Source organism: Lampris incognitus, chromosome 8 (genome assembly GCF_029633865.1).
Source record: "Lampris incognitus isolate fLamInc1 chromosome 8, fLamInc1.hap2, whole genome shotgun sequence".
NCBI lineage: Eukaryota > Metazoa > Chordata > Actinopteri > Lampriformes > Lampridae > Lampris > Lampris incognitus.
In genome coordinates, this window is record NC_079218.1 from 41,119,014 (window position 1) to 41,136,767 (window position 17,754).

Genomic DNA, 17,754 nt, shown 5'->3' on the forward strand with positions numbered 1-17,754 from the left:
GCACTGTGCTGCTGTGTACCTAGGACCAACGACAAACAGGCTGTCTTCGAAAACCTCTCCTAAATTTCTGAAACTTCTGAGCTGCAGTACTGAGAAAAGAGGGCTCAGTCTGGTACATCTGAGCCACAAGTACTGTAGAGTTTCTTCATCATTACAGAAAGAGCAGTGACTCCCTGCTCTAGGATCTATATATGTGCCACATGTCCGTTCATAGCCACAGCCACCGTGTACCACCCTCCACTGTAGATCCGCAGTGCGTTCTCTATGGGGGGTTTGTATAGGGACCTCCAGGTGCCTTTGGGAGATGAACCTGGTGTTAACACACCCAACCACCTCGACTCCTGTACACCGGCTAGTGATGTTCTGCTGAGAACCGTTACAGTGACTGCATACAAGGCCTTCTTTGGTGTATTTGAGAAGTCCTGTAGTTCTGATGTATTGAAAGACAGAATGCCCCCCTTCACTTCCTCCTGCCCCTCCACTGCAGCATGGATGGACAAAGATGGAAAAACAGGCCACATAACTGGCTGATCCTCTCCACACTCTGCTCCTAATGCCTCTCTGGAGAAACCAGGAAGTGCACTGATCAGTTCCTCCGACAACCTCTCCACCAGATGAAAAGATTTAAAACCAGTCTCTTGGCTCAAAATGTCAGCTGTTTTCCACTGTCCTCCTGATCTGGGACACACTTAGTAAGCCCAGCTCTTGTGAGGGACCTCCATACACTTACAGAGCTGAGCATCATGCAGTGTATCAGCGGGTTATAGAATAGTGGTTCCTCCCCGACACTGCCACAGATCTGGGAGTATTCTCTTTCGGTGTTTCAGACTCGATTTGAAGCTGCCAAGAAAATGGTTATGTTCTAAGATAATCTTTTAGTATTAAGTATCTTTAGCTTCCTGATATCCTCGCAAGGCAGTCAGAGCCAATTAATATCAAACATGTCAGATATTGATGGCTTGAACTCCTTTAGCGTGAAAGGAACAACGATGGAAACTGGAATAGAAACCTAAAACAGCCAATGAGAGTGAAGTTGACTGGAAAACAGACATTTCAGAACTCAAAAAATATTTTTTAGTCATTTAATTTTTAAAAAAATATTTTTTTCAAAAAATGGTGCTCTCAAAAGTCTGACAAAATGTGTCTGTCATCCTCCATATTTGTTTAGCTCTAAAGATTCTGTGAGGAAAAATGGTTTAGTGGGAAGATGAGCAACTCACCATCACACTCAAATTAGTATTGCCCTCTAGCATGTGTAGGTGTAACTTGGTCAAAGTGGCAATTCCTTTGTTTATGAAGATTTCCAACTTTGATCTTTATCCAGCTTTGGACTAATTCAAGTTTCCAAAAATACTATGGTTTGTATGATACCAAATGGTCATATTTGAATGGATATATTTCTTCCTGACACATCCTCACTAGCACTGTGGCTAACCAGCACCTAGTATTGGCCAAGCGGTCACATGTGATACAAAGGTCTGCGTTTGCAAGAGTATCCATTGGTGCTATGGCATAGCAGGTAAAATTTTTATTTCTCTATCCTAATTCATGACTTGTAAATGTTTTTTTCCTCACAAGTAAGTGTTGTGGTATACGTATACTTAACATTGCGCAGTATGCAGTGTTATAGCTATGGAAATCCTATGTTAACTTAATGTCAGATTCATGTAAAATGCAATATTGTTCTGGTAATTAACATTACTAGTGCATCATCACCACTTTTATTTCTAAACTTGTGTGAAAGAGATCAGCGTTAGCAAATCCAGATTATGACCATCCTCTCTATAACAAGTTTGACCCTCTTCCCTCAGGTCAGAGGAAGAGGCTCCCAAGAGTAACAGGGCAACAGATGCAACTTTTCCTATATCCCACATGTAATAAGTATACTCTGTTTGCATACAACATAAAAATTGAACTTTTTTACTTAGTACTGCACTCAGTTATTATTTTAATGTATAACTTCCTATTCATATATGTAGGCTACCGTACCTAACCATATTGTATGGGCTGTTATTGTAGTTTTACTGTATTATGTAGCATTGTCTTTTTATCCTTTTCTATCGTGCCTTGCTGCAAAATGAGTTTTCCCATGTAGGACAATAAAGATCTGAATTGGACTATATCATATCCTTTAGAGTGTCCATAAATCATGGTTTTTAGGAGTTATGTCTCGCAGTGATAGGATAGCCTGCAGAGACAGATTGATAAAATCTATCAAGACTGTGTGAATTTGCTCCCAAAAATTAAAAACAGTAACGCTTGAGCAACACAGAGCTAACAATGTAAATTATTAAAACCACCAACGTTTTACTATTTCAAGCCCCTCTTGCTACACCAGGCTACTACCTCCCCCAGTTTAAGATGCTTTGGTTTTGTGCAGCCATGAGTGCTCCAGTCAAGCACTCCATTTGGAGCTTTCTGAGGGATGCAGATAATCTGGTTGAAATTTGAGATGACTGCCAATGAAAACACAAAAATGGCCTGAAGCTAGATAGTCAAAGAGCCTTGGCTAGGTGGCTACTGGTAGCTACCGTAACGATAAACACATGCTTTAAATCAATTTAGCACGCATATCCCATGACTTTATCATGTGATTGTAAATCAAAAAAACAAAACAAAACGCTGTACTCAAGAGATTGGCTACAATTTGAATCTATTTGATGGCTTTGCTAATTACATAACCACTCTTGAGAAAAGAAAGAATAGCCCAGAATAACGCCGTTGGCAATAGATAGCAATTTGGTGTAAAGCTGTCATTGGCCCCAAGTCATTTTAGCCTTAATTACACTTTGAAGGCCCTCTGGTGGCAGAGTTTGAGTTGTCTTTCTTCCTTTTGTAGATCCTCTTTGCTGAGTCTTTTCCTTCTTCCGCTTCGATTTTTAATGGTGGTATTCAAAATGTTGTATTACCGCCACTTATTTGTTTAAAATAAAATGGTTCTGAGAGTGATTTATAGTTAGTATAGTCATTAAGCGTGTGATTTGTTGTCTTTGCCTAATCATCTAGTGTGCACCTTTAGATGATTGAGCGACAGAAAATCTGTGAAACCTGTCCTTATGTTTGCAGTCCCCTCTTTCTCAACTTCTGTTTGGATTTGAAAAACTGGGGTTTTAAGAGACCTCTAGTGTGTGCCCAGTTTCACACTGTGTTTATAGAGCTAGGGAGGATAGACTGGTGACATGAAATGCAACGTCATCGCCCAAAGTAATGTAAAGATGACAAGTGTAACTGATGCCTTTGATGGAGTAGATTCAGCAGAAATCTATGGGTCAGCAGCCCTGTATGAAAGTCATATCCCCTCCTCTCAATCCTCCAAACAATACTCATTCTCTCTCTCTCTCTCTCTCTCTCTCTCTCTCTCTCTCTCTCTCTCTCTCTCTCTCTCTCTCTCTCTCTCTCTCTCTCTCTCTCTCTCTCTCTCTCTCTCTCTCTGTGTCTCTGCCCCCCCCCCATGGCCTAATGTAATATCCTCTCCATCAGAGGTTAATAGCCTCCTACGCATAATGATTTCAAGGATTTCAAGGATTCACAAAACAGACTACTGGGGTCTTTAAGCCTGTCCTTAATTGGAAAGAGATCAAATGGACTGTAAGCCCTCTGATGTGCTGGGAGCTTAAACATACGTTTGGCCTGACACAGATAAGTTCTAATTTAGTGGTAAATGAGTCCCATTACAATGAGCAGAAAGTGCATGTGTCTCTGTTATATCATTCCAAATATAACTAATATATTTGTAATAGAAATATGTGCTTGCCAGCATTTCAAACGGAATTTTGTGCAGTTTTGTGTAATTGTGTAATTTTGTGTAGAATCTCGCAGCGTGATCTTCTCAGACCTCCATCAAATCATCTGGTCGCTGCTCACCCTTGATAGCCTTGATGCTGCAGTCAGACAGTCTGACCCTATTGTGTGGGTGCGTGAGCGAGAGAGCGACAGAGAGATGAAGTGTGACGAAGAGGGGATATGTAGAATGGTGGACATGAAAAATGAGTGTTGTTTGGCACAGTTCTAAACAGCAAAATAATTAAATAGTGGACAGTCACTAACTGCATAAACATCCATACATTTACACCGGAGTGGTATACACGCACATACGGGTACAAACTCACATGTATTTTGAACAGAGTAACACACACACACACACACACACACACACACACACACACACACACACACACACACAATTTGTTCAGGTATGCATAAATTACATTTAATCCTATCAACCTCACACACACACACACACACACACACACACACACACACACACACACACACACACACACGCGCGCGTGATTTGTTCAGGTATGCATGTTATATTTAATCCTATCAACTTAAAAATGTTTAAATACAGCCATTAGATACAAGTGTTAGTTACAGTGGAGCCTTTTCATAATCCACTTTAGTACCATGCATTGCTTGCCACACAAGTAATAAACAAGGCAGCAGTCATGACAGGATCAGCCTGCAGGTAAAATATTCCAGTGAGTTAGCAATGGTTTCTGAGCACCTCTCCATCCTATATCTGAGTCTGAGGAGGATGCCTGCTCTGTGACAAAATTCCCTGGTGGACTCAGAGCCCAAGAGGAATTCCCCCATATACCCTTAATAACCACAGGCCAGTTGAGTTGCAGAGACTTCAAAAAGTATAAAAAATAACGTCCACAAATTTTAGTATGGATAATGCCACCGGGTGACTTGATTTAAAGGCACCAGGAACCATAGCAGGAATTATGTTAATGATGTTCTTTGCTTCTCTGGTGTAGTTATTGCCATCTCACCCCTCCCACTTGCTGAGAAGCTTAGACCATGCAGAATGCTTAGTTGTGTGTATAACAGACTACCTCACCAACATTCCTTTCATTTCCTTTTTTTTTCTCCAAAATGTTATTTGATTATTTTACAAATTTGACCTTGTGGGGTACTGTACTGCCAATCTTTCTGCTTTTCCTCTCTGGTTTAGGTTTACTTTAGTGATAGATTTGTTTCAACAGACATTTGTTCTTTTGGTGTCTGTTTCCTAGGCTAGAAGCAGCACAGCATGAGCCACAGAGCTGATGCCTACCACCAGGGTGAAGTGCCTTGCCCATAGGCAAATAAAGTCATAGTATCTACAATTCGGATACAAATAATGTTCCAGTTGTCACGTCAGACCAAACCAGGATTGCTCAGCCAGTCCTTGGATTTGAATGGGTGATACTCTGGGTCCTGGCTTGTTTCTCTCAAGTCAAGTTCCTCAAGGCCCAGTTCGTGGCCTCCTTCTCTTTTCTATATACATACTGCCCCTTGGCCAGGTCATTCAAAATCGTGATGTGCGCTACAATTTTTTATGCGAATGACACTCAATTACATGCCACTAAAACCCACAGATCCTAGCACCGTAGCAAATCTCACAACTTGCCTCGCTGACATTAAATCCTGGATGTCCAAAAATGTTCTCAAATTTAATGATGATAAGTCTGAGGTCCTTCTGTTTGGTCCCAAAAAAATCCATCATCCCTTTTGTTACTAATCTTGATGGTCTGTCATATAGTCTTAAGCAGGCTGCTAGGAATCTTGGGGTAATATTCTATGCTAACCTCGGGTTTGATAGATAGTTGACAGATAATTGATTCTAAGATTTTATTGCTCACATTTAAGGTTTTAAATGGTCTTGCTCCAAAATACATTTGTGATTTATTGACTTGGTATATGCTCCCTCGACCTCTAAGATCTGCAGATGGTATCCTGCTGGTATTCCCAGGTCTCGGTTTGTTACAAAGGGTGATCAGGCTTTTGCTGTTCAAGCCCCCACACTATGGAGCTCTCTTCCTGCTGAACTAAGACAAACCAAGTCTCTAGCTTCTTTTAAATCTCATCTTAAAACGTTTCTTTTTATGAAAGCTTTTATAAATGTTCTATAATTTTTTTTATTAATTTATAGTGTCTTCTTTTTTATTTATGATCTGCATATTAAATAAAAAAAATGAAAACGTTTTACATTAAAAAAAGAAGGAAATGTAAACGGATGATTCGATATGGGGACCCCTAACCAGAGCAGCCAAAAGCAGTAGTAGCAGTTCTTATTTTTACTCTTACTTATTTGGTCTTACACTTATTTTTGCCTTGTCTGGTTTTATTTTATTTTTTATCTTTTTTGTAAAGCACTTTGTAACATTGTGCTATATAAATACAGTTATTATTATTATTACCTTCCTCCAACATTAGTTGGTATGTCAGACAAATTAACAGACGGAGCCATTCTCACTAGTCAGCATGCTCATTGGGAAAAGCTAGAGACCCTCCCTGACTTTTTACTCATCCATCTCACTCTGTTTCACTGCTCTCTCAGTTTGGGTGAACACATGTGATATGAGTCTACTAAAGCCACATAAATCATTTGGGAGCTAATTTCTTTCCATGTGTCGAACAGTATAGCTGTCTGATCATTTGTTTATTGTAAAATGCACTGAGTTGATATGCATATATGGGAGTGTAACCATGCCTTCTGTCTACTTGTCTTTCAGGCCTTCTGTCTCCTATTTTTTTTTCTTTGCTGTATATGTACATGCATTCCCTGCTAATCTATTTTTCTATTTGGCTTTAACTGGATTCAGGAAATCCAGCTAACTGAAACTGATGGAGTTTAGAGTGAATTCAGAATTTTTCTTCATTAATAAACCATAATTTTATCCATCTGGACCATGCTATCAGGTTACATAACATTAACTCGGCATTTTTACCATATTGAAGACACTCTTGATATACGACTGTTGACTTTTTCACCTGGGTAGAATGAACAGTGGTGCAGCGGCAACCACATTCCTACTCAGACAGGAAGGAGGGTTGAAATGACAGACAATCAGTATAACAGTGCAAGAGTGTTCCCATATGGTTTGACGTAGTTTGTAATACACTAAATTGCCTGTGGCAGTTTTGATGAAACACTGCCATTGTTACAAGGGTAGGAACTGTTTACTGCTGAGCAGACGGCACAAAAACAATAATGACTGCTCCACCTTGTTTGTTGTCCTCACTGCCAGAGGAAGAGACAGATTGGGAAGATCACAGATTTCAGCTTAAGGGAGCTTAAAAGGAAGGCTCCAAAGAGAGCACTTGACCTTTAACTTCAACTCACAGAACCAACACCGGCCTATTTCAAGAAAGAGAAACTGCAGTCTTGATATTTCCACAGTCCTACATGCAAACAGCAAAAAGGACAAAGTGGAGCTACTGTATGTTTTTAAAGCCAAAGCCACTTTGTTTTGTCATTGTACATTTACCATGAACGTGTTATCTGCATCTAACCCATCCTATTGTATAGGAGCAGTGGGCAGCTGCAGCGCCCGGGGACCAACTCCAGTTCTTCTTTCCATTGCCTTGCTCAGGGGCACAGACAGGAGTATTAACCCTAACACGCATGTCTTTTTGATGGTGGGAGGAAACCGGAGCACCTGGAGGAAACCCACGCAGACACAGGGCAAACAGTCATACTCCACACAGAAAGGACCTGGGATGGCCTGGGGTTCGAACCCAGGACCTTCTTGCTGTGAGGCAACAGTGATAACCACTGGGCCACTGTGGTTTTCAATGAAAACAACGTAATAAGCCAAATCTCTTGATAAATGAGTTCAACGAGTAAAGCTTATTCTAGGTATTTGGAGTTTGGAAATGAATGAAAAAATGCTTTTAACGATGAGGTTGTCCTCTCCAATCAACCCACCAACTTGTCAAGTGTTAGTAAGAGAAGGGGCACATAGAAATATGAAGAAGTGTTTACCGGAGTCTGTAATCCTGTCCGGTGAGACCAGAATGCGAGGAAGAAAAGAAAACATTGAAAGGTCAAATCTTGTGCAACGCATTTGTCTCTGACACAGCTGGAGGAGATTGGGCTCAAGCAACCACTTGTGATATGAAGTGCAAACACTTTGGCAGGGTAATGTGATTTAAAATGATGAGTCGAGTCAGGTTGAGCTGGCTTGATTATTGCTTCCACCAAAATGGCTGAAAATTAAACATTACCGATTTCTTACCAAGGTTCGACAACCTGAAGAGTGGTTTATTACGTCGAGGATCTTTGTGAGTGAAGTCCCTCAGAAAATAGCTGTTCATTCATTTGGTTGTCTTGAGCAATCTAACAGCTTGGTGACAATTAGAGAGACATCCATCCAACCATCCATCCATTATCTGAACCGCTTATCTTGCTCTCAGGGTCGTGGGGATGCTGGAGCCGATCCCAGCCATCATTGGGCGGGAGGCAGAGAGACACCCTGGACAGGCCACCAGGCCATCACACAGGGCCTATTATTATTATTATTAATATGATAATAACAATAACATATAGCGCTTTTCTAGACATCCAAAATGCTTCACATTGAAGGGGGTAACTCACTTCAACCACCACCAATGTGTAGCACCCACCTGGGTGATACACGGCAGCCATTTTGCACCAGAACACTCACCACGCATCAGCTTGAGGTGGAGAGGGAGGAATCATTGAGCCAACTACATGGGAGTATGATTAGGTGGCCAGATGGAGAGAGCCAGGTTGGGAATTTTGCCAGGACACCGGGGAACCCCCTACTCTTTGTGATAAGTGCCATGGGCTTTTTAATGACCACAGTGAGTCAGGACCTCAGTTTAATGTCTCATCTGAAGGACGACATCTCCTACAGCACAGTGTCCCCGTCACTGCACTGGGGCATTGGGATTTGACATTTCCATCCATCCATTATTCGAACCGCTTATCCTGCTCTCAGGGTTGCGGGAATGCTGCCAACAGTCATTGGACGACAGGCGGGGAGACACCCCTGGACAGGCCGCCAGGCCATCCATACACACATACACCCACACACATTCATATCTAGGGAAAACTTTAGTATGGCTGATTCATCTGACCTACATGTGTTTAGATTGTGGAAGGAAACTGGAGCACACGGAGGAAACCCACGCAGACACTGGGAGCACATGCAAACTCCACACAGAGGACGACCCGGGACGACCCCCAAGGTTGGACTACCACGGGGCTCGAACCCAGAACCGTGCCGCCCGGATTTGATATTTGTTGTTGTTATTAGGACCAGAGGAAAGACTTGCCCCTTACTGACCCACCAACACCACTTCCGGCAGCAACTCAGTTTTCCCAGGAGGTCTCCCATCCAATTACTAGCCAAGTCCATACCTGCTTCGCTTCCGTCATTTGGCAGAGCCAGGGTACATGTTGGTATGGCTGCCGACAACCCACCATTTATTATGATTACATTATAAAATTGCATACAACATTTAAAAGCCTAAAGCCAGCAACACAAAAGCACGAATACTCTCAGACACATAAATCCACACATACTGTATGCAATAAGAAAACACTCACACACACACACACACACACACACACACACACACACACACACACACACACACACACACACACACACACACACACACACACACACACACAAAGATGAATTGGTTTGTTTATATTCACAGCCTGACAGCCTGGTTGTATGACAGTTGATTTCGAACCGTCTAATCTGATGTACTTGAGTAAACAGACCACAGGCATGCATTACTGCGTTAACATACTGAAAAACTAACATCTCATTTTAGCCTCCATCCTGTGTAAAAGAATCAAGGAAAATCCACTGCAGTGTGTTTATGTGTGTTAAATATGGAATTATACCCTCACCTATATGCGCCTCACTTGGATCTATTGCAGGGCCAGTTTTCCTAGACACATTTCACAGGTTTCTCAAGTAAACCAGTATTTTGCCCTCATTTAAAAGTTCTTTAATGCTTTTTTATCCATCTTCACATTGAGCATATTTAAAGACATATTTTTTTCTCGAATTTTTCCTTTGTAAATATCATTACCACCCACTGATAATGATTTTTTGTTGTTGTCTATTTTTAATAGATCCCAATTATGCTAAGATTTTCATTGGGAGTGATGAAGAAGGACAGGATTAGGAATGAATATATTAGAGGGACAGCTCAGATTGGACGGTTTGGAGACAAAGCAAGAGAGGCAAGACTGAGATGGTTTGGACATGTGTGGAGGAGAGATGCTGGGTATACTGGGAGAAGGATGCTGAATATGGAGCTGCCAGGGGAGAGGGAAAGAGGAAGGCCAAAGAGGAGGTTTATGGATGTGGTGAGGGAGGACATACAGGTGGCTGGTTTGACAGAGGAAGATGCAGAGGACAGGAAGAGATGGAAACGGATGATCCGCTGTGGCGACCCCTAACAGGAGCAGCTGAAAGTAGTAGTAGTAGTTAATAGATCCCAATGATTCAACATTGCGTTCAATATTTCAAAAAGATGCGTCTCTGTTCATGCAGCAAACTCCCCGATGGATTCCCAACCTGCAGCGGAGGAGTCGGCCATGAAGAGATCCTGATGCTAGTGCTGGCTGGCTCAATGTCCTCTTCTCTTTCTTTCAGTCTGTCCAGTTCTCCTGTATTTCTTGGTTATCCCTTATTTCCCGTATGTACGCCGATCAGTCATTGCTTGAAAACAGTCTGTCTGCTCATTCACCGCAGCTGGAAGTTTCCTTTGTTTCGTTTTCTTGAATGTGTGTTGGTGTATATTTGTATGTGAGCATGACGTGTGAGTTAGCTTATACACACGTGGGTTTTTTTTTTCTGTTTTTGCTGCTGAAAGTGTATTTCCAACCACGCTTTCAAAGGCGGCTGGAGTCAGACTGGGTTGAGAGAGGCTGCACATTCATATGGTAATTCCACGTCCATTATTCAGAGCAATTGTTGGAAGTGTTTTGATGTATGGAAGAAGCAAGCGGAGTGGTATAACAATTGGGATGCGATATGTGAAATCAAAGCTGAGGCCTGAACGTCTGTATCTGAAAAGGAGCGGCCTGTGCTGTAAACGCCGTCACAAAAGTTCTTAGTTATAGGGGGAATAAACAGCCGTGGGAAAAAAAAACATACATTTTTTTTTCTTCCCAACATCTTTTTATTTCCCATGGGTGTACAATAATCCGCACCAATGGGCAATCATGCAAACATAGCAGTACACTGAGAATCCTCATACCCCCCCCCCCCCTTAGGCCCAAGTAAAGAAGACAAGTGAAAAAAAAAAGTATATCCTGCCATCCATTATCCAAGCCGCTTATCCCAACCGGGGGTCGAGGGGATGCTGGAGCCTATCCTGGCAGTCATTGGGCGGCAGGCGGGGAGGCACCCTGGACAGACCGCCAGTCCATCACAGGGCACACACAGACACATCCAACCTTAGGGACAATTTAGTACGGCGGATTCACCTGACTGACATGTCTTTGGACTGTGGGAGGAAACCGGCACACCCGGAGGAAACCCACACAGACCCAGGGAGAACATACAAACTCCACACAGAGGACGACCCAGGATGAATCCCAAGGTTGGACTACTCCGGGGCTCGAACCCAAGACCTTCTAGCTGTGAGGTGACTGCGCTAACCACTGCGCCACCATGACGGCCAGAAAAAAAAAGTATACTTAAGTATATTTTCTGAAACTACACTTTGGGCGGCACAGTGGCTAACACTGTTGTCTCACAGCAAGGAGGTGCTCGGTTCGAACCCCAGGCTGTCCCAGGTCTTTTCTGTGTGGAGTATTCATGTTCTCCCCGTGTCTGCGTGTGTTTTCTCTGGGTGCTCCAGCTTCCTCCCACCATCCAAAAGACATGCATGTTAGGGTTAATACTCCTGTCTGTGCCCTTGAGCAAGGCAAAGAAGAACCAGAGTTGGTCGCCGGGCGCTGCAGCTGCCCACTGCTCTTATACAACACTACTGCTACAACTTTCAGCCGCTCCCGTTAGGGGTCGCCACAGCAGATCATCTGTTTCCATCTCTTCCTGTCTTCTGCATCTTCCTCTGTCACACCAGCCACCTGCATGTCCTCCTTCACCACATCGATAAACCTCCTCTTTGGCCTTCTTCTTTTCCTCTTCCCTGGCAGCTCCATATTCAGCATCTTTCTCCCAATATCCCCAGCATCTCTCCTCCACACAGGTCCAAGCCATCTCAATCTTGCCTCTCTTGCTTTGTCTCCAAACCGTCCAACCTGAGGTGTCCCTCTCATATACTGGTTCCTTATCCTGTCCTTCTTTCATCACTCCCGATGAAAATCTTACAATCTTCAACTCTGCCATCTCCAGCTCTGCGTCCTGTCTTTTCATCAGTGTCACTGTCTCCAAACCATATAACATAGCTGGTCTCACAACCATCCTGTAAACCTTCCCTTTAACTCTTGCTGGTACCCTTCTGTTGCTAATCACTCCTGACACTCTTCTCCACCCACTCCACCCTGCCTGCACTCTCTTCTTCACCTCTCTTCTGCACTCTCTGTTACTTTGGACAGTTGACCCCAAGTATTTAAACTCAAATGCATTCATCACCTCTACTCCTTGCATCTTCACCATTCAACTGTCCTCTCTCTCATTCACGCATATGTATTCCATCTTGCTCCTACTGACTTTCATTCCTCTTCTCTCCAGTGCATACCTCCGCCTCTCCAAGCTCTCCTCAACCTGCACCCTACTCTCACTACAAATCACAATGTCATCTGCGAACATCATAGTCCACGGAGACTCCTGCCTGATCTTGTCCGTCAACCTGTCCATCACTAATGCAAACAAGAAAGGGCTCAGAGCCGATCCTTGATGTAATCCCACCTCCACCTTGAACCCATCTGTCATTCCCATCACACACCTCACCACTGTCACACTGCCCTCATACATATCCTGCACCACTCCTACATATTTCCCTGCTACTCCGGACTTCCTCATACAATACCACACCTCCTGTCTCGGCACCCTGTCATATGCTTTCTCTAAAGCCACAAAGACACAATGCAACTCTTTCTGGCCTTCTCTATACTTCTCCATTAACATTCTCAAAGCAAACATCACATCTGTGGTGCTCTTTCATGGCATGAAACCATACTGCTGCTCGCTAATCGTCACCTCTCCTCTTAACCTAGCTTCTATTACTCTTTCCCATATCTTCATGCTGTGGCTGATCAACATTATACATCTGTAGCTACTACAGCACTGCACATCTCCCTTGTTCTTGAAAATCAGTACCAGTATGCTTCTTCTCCACTCCTCAGGCATCCTCTAACTTTCCAAGATTGTGTTAAACAATCTAGTTAAAAACTCCACTGCCATCTCTCGTAAACACCTCCATGCCTCCACAGGTATGTTATCTGGACCAACCACCTTTCCACTCTTTATCCTTTGAATAGCTGCTCTCACTTCCTCCTGGCTGCTAATCCACCACCACACTTCCTGATTCACTATCCCCACATCATCCAACCCTCTCTCGCTCTAATTTTCTTCATTCATCAGCCCCTCAAAGTACTCCTTCAACCTTCTCAACAGACTCTCCTCGCTTGTCAGCACATTTACATCTCTATCCTTGATTGCCATTAACTGTTGCACATCCTTTCACGCTTTGTCCCTCTGTCTAGCTAATCAGTACAAGTCCTTTTCTCCTTCCTTAGTGTCTAACCTCTCATACAAGTCACCATATGCCTTTTCCTTTGCCTTTGCCACCTCTCTGCTTTATGCTGCATCTTCTTGTACTCCTGTCTACTCTCTTTATCTCTTTGACTATCCAACGTCTTCTTTGCCAGCCTCCTCCTCTGTATACTCTGCTGTACTTCCTCATTCCACCACCAAGTCTCATTGTCTTCCTTCCTCTGTCCAGATGACACACCAAGTACCTTCCCAGCTGTCTCCCCCACTATTTCTGCAGTGGTTGCTGGCAACTCTTCACTACCATCCACTGACTGCCTTAACTCCTGCCTGAACTCCACACAGTCTTCCTCCTGCAGCGTCCATCATTTGATCCTTGGCTCTGCCTTCACTCACTTCCTCTTCTTGATTTCCAATGTCATCCTACAGACCACCATCTGATGCTGCCTAGCTATGTTCTCCTCTGTCACCATCTTGCAGTCTCCAATCCCTTTCAGATCATGCCTCCAACATAAGATATAGTCTACCGGTGTGCACATTCCTCCACTCTTATACGTCACCCTGTGTTCCTCCCTCTTCTTGAAATATGTATTCACCGCAGCCATTTCTATCCTTTTCACAAAATCCACCAACATCTGTCCTTCCACATTCCTGTCCTTGACACCATATTTACCCATCACCTCTGTTCCCTTCACCAACATGCCCATTGGAGTCCGCTCCAATCACCAAATCTCTCCTTCTTGTGTACACGCTCCACCACTTCATCCAAGTTAATCCAGAATTATTTCTCTTCCATCTCATCTCATGTCTGAGATGGGGGCCCTGGTAGGCACCTGTTTTTTTTTGTTTTTCTTGCCCTTTTATATCTGTTTAAGTTGGAGAGTACTGTCATGTGTGGCTGCCGCTTCTTCCTCTCGTAGTCCCCCCTCCCATCTGCCCCTGTATGTCTGTTATGTTTATCTGTTGTCTCGGTTCACCGCCGTTTATTGTAAAGCAACTTTGAGTGTTAGAAAAGCGCTATATAAGTTTGATTTATTATTATATGAGTCGAACGTTGTTGATACATAATTTTCTCTAGTACTTTAGAAAATAATGGAAGATTAGAGACTGGTCGAGAGTTATTACGAGATCCTGGATCGAGATGCAGTTTTTTTAAGTAGATGTTTAACCACAGCTTTCTTAAAACTGCTGGGAACAGTGCCAGTAGTAAGTGATAAATTAACAATGTCTAGCATTGTAGGTCCCAGGAAAGGCCAGAGGTCTTTAAAAAAACTTTTATTTGTAAGCACTGAATTAAATGTAGCCAGAACTTCTGCTTTTTGTAAATGACGAATTAACGTGTTGTTGATCTAGTTCAGATAATTTAGGTAAATTGATGCTTTGGAGGTAGTTATCCAGTTCATCTTGTGAACTGTTACTGTGATATTTATAGAGTTTATTATAAAATTCACAAAAATCCTGGTTAATACCTTTTGGGTGATAGGTTATATTGTTGTCTTTGAAGTGAATTGCTTAATAAGCCTTTCCATATGCTCCTTCTTTAATTGATGGGCAAGTAATTTACTTGGTCTATTACCAAGTTCATAATGCTTTTGTCTGAATTTGTTCGTTTTTTTGTGATTTCATTTGAAATATTGAGATTAAGTTTGGCTCTAGTTGTCTCCAATTATCCTCTGTGGATATGGGCTTATGAAGTGTTTTTCTTCCCGCTTCTCTCTCAAGTTCTTGTCTGCATCCATTTTTCGTGGTTTTGAATGATACATATGAAATAGTTAACCTTCTCAAAGTGGCTTTTGCAGCCTCCCAGACAACATTAGGATCTTTGACGGAGCGTTATTTAAATAAATGCTTTATATTTTTTTTAAACCACAATAGTTGGTTTATACCTTGTTTGTTTTTCACATGGCTTGTGGGCCTGTACGTTCACTGAATGTTGTATTGGAATGTAATGTGCAATACATCTTAGGATGCTTCATTTATGTGTTTATTTATTTATTCTATTCTTTTAACTTATGTGAATTTTTGTCCTTTGCCGGGTCCTTGTGTGAGTCTGCGTGTGAGGCCAGACGAGGGTGACAGTGTTCATCTCTTGCCCATGTACTGATCTGTCTATTGTCTCTGACATACTGATGATTGCCACTTGTTTGTGACTGAGTTTGTGTAAGGCCTGGGTAGAGTGTAAAACTGAAATGCCCTTCTGGGATAAATAAAGTTGTCTGAATCTGAATTATTTTCCCTTATATAATTTGTAATCCACACTCACATTTTAGATTCAAATTCTTTATCGTTAAGTAAGGAGGTATCACGTTACCATCATTTTGAGATAAAGATTTTCTTATCCAAGTGAATAGTTAAATGAATTCTAGCATGATCTGAAAGAATAATTGGCTTAATTTAACAATCTTTTATCAGGTACAAATATTTTGAGTAGATAAGAAAATAATCTATTTGAGAATATTAATTATGGACATTTGAGAAAAAACATATAGTCTGACTATATATATACGTGTGTATATATATATATATATATATATATATATATATATATATATATATATATATATATACACTACCGTTCAAAAGTTTGGGATCACCCAAACAATTTCGTGTTTTCCATGAAAAGTCACACTTATTCACCACCATATGTTGTGAAATGAATAGAAAATAGAGTCAAGACATTGACAAGGTTAGAAATAATGATTTGTATTTGAAATAAGATTTTTTTTACATCAAACTTTGCTTTCGTCAAAGAATCCTCTATTTGCAGCAATTACAGCATTGCAGACCTTTGGCATTCTAGCTGTTAATTTGTTGAGGTAATCTGGAGAAATTGCACCCCACGCTTCCAGAAGCAGCTCCCACAAGTTGGATTGGTTGGATGGGCACTTCTTTGAGCAGATTGAGTTTCTGGAGCATCACATTTGTGGGGTCAATTAAACGCTCAAAATGGCCAGAAAAAGAGAACTTTCATCTGAAACTCGACAGTCTATTCTTGTTCTTAGAAATGAAGGCTATTCCATGCGAGAAATTGCTAAGAAATTGAAGATTTCCTACACCGGTGTGTACTACTCCCTTCAGAGGACAGCACAAACAGGCTCTAACAGGTACTATTTAATGAAGATGCCAGTTGGGGACCTGTGAGGCGTCTGTTTCTCAAACTAGAGACTCTAATGTACTTATCTTCTTGCTCAGTTGTGCAACGCGGCCTCCCACTTCTTTTTCTACTCTGGTTAGAGCCTGTTTGTGCTGTCCTCTGAAGGGAGTAGTACACACCGGTGTAGGAAATCTTCAATTTCTTAGCAATTTCTCGCATGGAATAGCCTTCATTTCTAAGAACAAGAATAGACTGTCGAGTTTCAGATGAAAGTTCTCTTTTTCTGGCCATTTTGAGCGTTTAATTGACCCTACAAATGTGATGCTCCAGAAACTCAATCTGCTCAAAGAAGTGCCCATCCAACCAATCCAACTTGTGGGAGCTGCTTCTGGAAGTGTGGGGTGCAATTTCTCCAGATTACCTCAACAAATTAACAGCTAGAATGCCAAAGGTCTGCAATGCTGTAATTGCTGCAAATGGAGGATTCTTTGACGAAAGCAAAGTTTGATGTAAAAAAAATCTTATTTCAAATACAAATCATTATTTCTAACCTTGTCAATGTCTTGACTCTATTTTCTATTCATTTCACAACATATGGTGGTGAATAAGTGTGACTTTTCATGGAAAACACAAAATTGTTTGGGTGATCCCAAACTTTTGAACGGTAGTGTATATATATATATATATCAGGGTTTTCTTTCAGAAACCGTCAATGGTGTTGATAAGAGTGCTCAACTAATGAGGAGCTCCTCATTAGTTATATATAATGAGGAGCTCATGTATATGATATATATATATATATATATATATATATATATATATATATATATATATATATATATATATATATATATATATATATGTGGTCATAGAGTCATGATCTCCACTGACCATAAGCCCTTACTATCCTTATTCCATGAGATGAAGCCTGTCCCCCAGATGGTTTCCCCAAGAATTCTGAGATGGGCAGTTCTACTTCGAGCATACGAGTATCAGATAATCTACAAGCCGGGCAAGTATCATAGTAACGCCGATGCTCTCGGTAGACTCCCGGTTCCAGAGTTGGTTGAGGATGACGGTCTACAGGATCAAGCGCTGATGATGAATCATATGGACGATGTACCGGTGAACATGTCACAAGTCAGGAAGTGGATGGCAAGGGATGCCACACTGTCCCTGGTGCACAGCTATGTCTTGAATGGCTGGCCAGAGGCA